Below are 5332 nucleotides of genomic sequence, written 5' to 3'. Positions count from 1 at the left end.
AGCAGATGGAGAGAATCGATTAGTCTTCAGCGGGAACCACTTTTCCATCCACTACCTCGTTATCAAGAGACACCATGCTAAGGTCCAGGTCGGGGAACAAGCAGGCAAATTGTTCCCGCGCAGCTTCGAATCCAGCAGCCAGAATTTGAGCAGAGTTCAGCTTGAGTTCTTCAATCTGCTTCTGAAGTTCCTCAATCCGTTTCTTGAGATCTTCAGTTTGTTCTTTCAGCTCCTTATTCTGCTGCTCCAGCTTTTCAACTTGCTTCTTGAGTTGTTCATTGGTTTCTTGTGCCTGGAGAAGGTCTTCAGCAACCTTCTTGGATTCTGCTTGCGCTTGTCCCAATTCGGCAGCGAGCTCCCCTTTTTCCTTGTTGGCTTCAGCGAGCTCAGCCATGGCATCATCCCTCGCCTTTTCCACCAAGGAGGGTCTCTCGGTCTGCTGACCTTTGCTCCAATTTCTTCACCCTGGCGGCGTCAGTTTTTATGAGAGCCTCCAATTCAGCCACCTTGACGCGATAAGGCACAATCTTGCTCTCCAGTTCAATCTTTTCTTGAGCCAGTTGCTGCACCTTATGGCGGAGATCAGTAGCCTCCTTGCGCGCCAATCTGAGCTCAGTGCTCATTGCGTCTTCTACTCGGGAGTGTTCAATCTCCGCGAGTGTCAAGTTAAAGGACAACTTCTCCACCTCAACCTTCATGGTGCTGTTCTCTGTTTTAAGGTTGAAGAGGTCGTCCTGGAGCTTCTTGGTGGAGCTCTGCACCGCCCTAGTTATGATGGCGGGAATGTCTTCTGCTATCGTCTTCAGCTTAGCAGATAAAGGCTCCCACATCCTCGTGACCTCGAGAGGGAGGTTTGCTGCTTGGAGAGGCGCTGGTGGGGCCTGTTGTTGGTTTCCGTCGCCACCCTCTTTGGTTGGTTCTTCAGTGGGTGCTTCTGCTCGTGGTGGCGACGTCGGGGACTCGGTAATCAGAATCGGAGAGGTGTGGGCAACCTCATCCCCGATTGGAGCGACATCTGCAGCTGAAGCGTTAGAAGGAGGACCCCCTCCAGCTGATGCATATGGCGTGGAGGCGCTTGGGGGGTCCTCCAAGAAATTGTCTTCGGCGGCCTCGACCGCGGGTGGCGCAGTTGCCAACGGAATGGCTTGGACTGGGGAAGCGGGAGCTGGTGGAGATGGCATTGTTGGAGGTGGAGCAGGCGTGGATGGCGGTGTTGAGATTGGAAGAGGGGGTGGGGCAGGCGGTGAAGAAGGTGCCACCCTCTTCCTCTTTGTAACGAGGCCATCTTCGGTGACCTCGTCATCTTCTTCCTCCTCCTCGTGGACTATTTGGGGAGCTTTCCTCTTGGGCCTTTTGAGGACAAGCTTCTTACGTTGGGCGGCGGGCTGGACATCGGAGGGAGCTGGGCCCTTAGGTGGCAATCGACCCTGGGCGACGGCGATCTCCACCACCGAATTCGGTACTGTTTGAGAGCCCGCCGCCAGCCCGTGGGTTCGGGCGAGCGCCCTCAATTCAGCGAGCATACCCTTGCCCAACATGTTATCTGCATAGAACGAAAATGCATGGGTTAACTCAGAGAGAAAATGAGTGCATAAGGCAGTATGCAGCAAAGCAGATGATCGGTGCAGAAAAATAAAACCAAAGTCTTGTGCATAACGCACAAGACGCCCATAAACAGTTAAACAGAAGTAGTATTAAAACAACAGTTTAAATGTTCTAACCTATTCGAATTTCGAGTTGGTCCTCGTAGAATTCGAAGCAGATCAGGGTGGTGGTAAGGAAAGTGATGTTGGCATCCGCCACCCTTTTCCAGAAAAGGCAGAGATCTCTGTCCAACACTCCCATGCTATCAGGACTTCTGGGTTTCCTGAAGCAGCTCTTGGACTCTTTCTTCCCCTTGTCCACCCAGTACAGGGGGAAGCCGTCGAGTAGGGAGGCGTCCTTGTCGTTAGGGCGCACTTGGACGAACTTCCCTTTCCAGTCTTTATAGGATTGCTGGAAGATGGCGAAGATTGACCTCCCAGCAATCCCATTCAAGCTAACCCACAGGCGGTCTCCTGGGTGCTTGGCTTCGAAGAGAAATAGAAATACGTCTACGGATGCGGGCAACCCCAGATGGTCGCACATCACTTGGAACGCTCGCACAAACGCCCAGCTGTTGGGATGGAGCTGGGCGGCGGCGATGTTGAGCTCGGTAAGGAGCTCCCTTTCGAAACGGGTGAAAGGGAACTTGAGCTTCACCTTCTTGAATAAGGTTGTGTAGACGAAGCAGAAGGGCCCGTCAGCGCTCACCTTATCGTCGGCACAAACAGGCAGATCGGGGGGACAAGGTAGCACTATCATCTTTTCATCGTGCTCCTTATGAAATGTTTGGTGAGGCTCATCCCCCTTAGTCAATCGCAAGACTGCTCCAACAGTGTTCACGGAAGACGTTTCCCTCAACAGGGTCGAGTTGGCCCAGGGGTAGAGTTTTTTGAAGTCTGGCAGGGGAACGGGGGCTCCTCCGGCGATAGGTGGAGTCGCCTGGGCCAGGTTGGGGCGGGAAGGTGCAGGCCTCTCAGCCTGGGAAGATGAAGCATCGCGTGCTCGCGGTGGGATGAGTGCTTGAGAAGAGGGGTGTCGCGATGAAGGAGGAGGATTCGGGGTGATCTTTGAGCGGGTCATTCTCGAAGCTGCAAAGGAAGAAGAAAAGGAAAAATGATCAGGGTTCGCAGAGGCTGACTCGATCGTGGGAGAAGGGTGAAAAGCAAACGAACGAAGGTTCGTTGCGACGATTGACGAAGCCCTAAGTTACGCAGAAGGAGAAATGGGAAAAGCAACCCACAGCGTATGCACCAGACAGTTACAAGATGATGCGAATCGGTTAAAATGCAAGAAAAACCAGTAGAAGAAGGAAAGTAGGTACCTTTTGATGATCAGGAAGACGACGAAGGATGATGGTGATTCAGAATGTTGGAGAGCGCTGAGAGTTTTTTGCAGAAGGAAGTTAGAGCGTTTGTGAATACGAAGAAAAGTGATGGAACAGTGTGGAGTGAAAATGGGTTTAAGAGTTTTTTCGAAATGGGTTTGGGAAGCGCAAACGGTAACTGAAGGTAACCGTTGATGAAGCCACGTGTCGAACGATGGGTGAGGGGTTTGGTGGAGCGTCAGAGAAGCAGAAGGTACAACCGCTTGGAATTCTGCGTCAGTGCCACGTAGACCGGTGTTGACGTGACTCTTCTAGTCTTTTCGCTGGACAAGTCTTCGCTTAAGACTAGGGGGCTTGTGTACCGCCCTGGTAGTCGGAAGTGATGACGTGGCATCCAGCTACGGTATAGGCGTGTTGACAAGGCGCCAGGTTGGCAGAAGGGAAGGAAGTCGGGGGGCTCGTGAAGTCGCCAGTTATTAAGTTGGCGTGTTCCGATCTCCAGCATGCCGATCACCGGGTTAAAGATGAAGTCGCCAGATGTAAACTCAGGCGACCTAGTGATTGGAGATCGCCAGAGCAAGCACATCGCCAAAGATGAAGGTGGTGCAGATTATGAAGGCGGCCGGCGAGACCACAGGGAAGGTGTATGAAGGCACCCTAACTCGCTAGTTCCAGTAGAGATCGCACTCCCAAGTTAGCCATGTACTGGGCAGCACCATGCATAAATAACTTAGCCAAGAAGAGAGTCAGAAGCAGCGCCCAAGTCAAGGAGGCTCCAGATGAAGGCACGTGTACGACTAGATGCGAGCCACGTGTCCAAGTCTGTAACTGCCAGGAGAGAGAAAGTAACCAGGTATATAAGAGTTCTCAACGAACTTTCTGAGGTACGCACTTTCAGATTATACTCTTTACGCTTGCGAGTTCTAAAGCACACTGTGAGAGAGAATTTGCACGGTTCCTGTTCTCTTAGTATTTGGTGATTCGGTCACTGACTTGGGCGTTGGACTGCGATCGGCCGCAGCGGCGCCGCTCTGTTCCTTTGCAGGTTCTTGAGGTGGATCTCGAATAAGAACGGAGGTTTGAAACGGTGCGCACGTCGATCCTTTGACGAGGCAGTTTCCAGCGTTCCAGTCAACAGGCAGGATCAACTCTTAACCAAGAGTTACATCTAGTCCTCAGCTAACCACTGAGAATTCACTGTGTAATCAAACCAGATTACACAACATACACCAAGAGTGATGATCTTGAACCTCTCAATAACACACACCACTCTTTGGCAAACCACACAGTTTTCATAACAACCCTCTTAAACTACACCACACCAAATCACACAGAAATACAATGATTAAGGAAGAAGGGAATGGAATACACATGGGTAAAATCAAAATTACAATTCAAAAATACAAGACAATCCTATTCCACACTTTGAGATGATCCAAAAGCACTTTGAATTCTTGAAAACCGATTTTGATTGATCTCTTGCTCTTAGTTAATGACCAGAAGTGCAAAACAAGCTTTTTATATTGCAATCAATGGTCAAAGCATATAATTCAAGAACCAAAAGCAATTTGAATCATTTAAAACAGATTGGTAAAACTTAACAGAATTCTGTTAAGGTTTTCAGAAAACAACCAGTTGAATTCTCGAAACAATCAGTTGAATCGGTTTGACATCAAAGTCAAACAAAGTCAAGCTTTTTAAATCCTTTTCAAAATCCACTAAGTGTAAAACAACCGGTTAAATCAACATTTCAACAGGTTAAATTTTCACACTCTTTAGAAAACATATCTTTTTTAAAAGGATTAAGATTCAATTAACCTTGGATCATCATAAAGAGTGGATTAACAAATTCAAATACTTCTAGACACACACACACAACCAGCAGAAAAGTCTTCAAGCATTCCTCTTGGATTTGAAGACATCAAAGCACCTTGTTCAACAAGCTCCCCATATTTGATGAAGACAAATCCCTAGTTTGCTTGTATTGTAGTGTTTGAATTTGATAGATCTTTCAAAAAAAAATGTGCATATACCATGCATACATAGCAGCAGGATAACCCAGGTTTAAAAAGCACATAAGAACTAGTTTTTTTTGCATAAGCCTTTAAGTAGAAAAACCAGTAAAACAAAGTGTAAAGTCAATGCATCATTGAGGTATAGATCAGTGAGTATATCAGAGTTATAAGTGCAGTTATAGTAGAATGAGGCACCATGGAGTGTAGCAGCAAAATACAACATACACAAACGACCAATTCTCCACCTATTTGTCTTCACAAATAGAATAAGAGAAGATATAAAAATAGAATTAAAAAAGAATTTGATAATCAAGAAAACCCAACTCATTTCTTAAGAAGAAAAACCTTTTCTTAAGCAATGGCTTAGTGGAGATATCTGCAAGTTGCTTTTCAGTTTCAATAAACTGAA

The sequence above is a fragment of the Phaseolus vulgaris genome, chromosome 4 (genome assembly GCF_000499845.2).
Source record: "Phaseolus vulgaris cultivar G19833 chromosome 4, P. vulgaris v2.0, whole genome shotgun sequence".
NCBI lineage: Eukaryota > Viridiplantae > Streptophyta > Magnoliopsida > Fabales > Fabaceae > Phaseolus > Phaseolus vulgaris.
The sequence above is the reverse complement of the archived record's forward strand: the minus strand, read 5'-3'. Positions refer to the sequence as shown.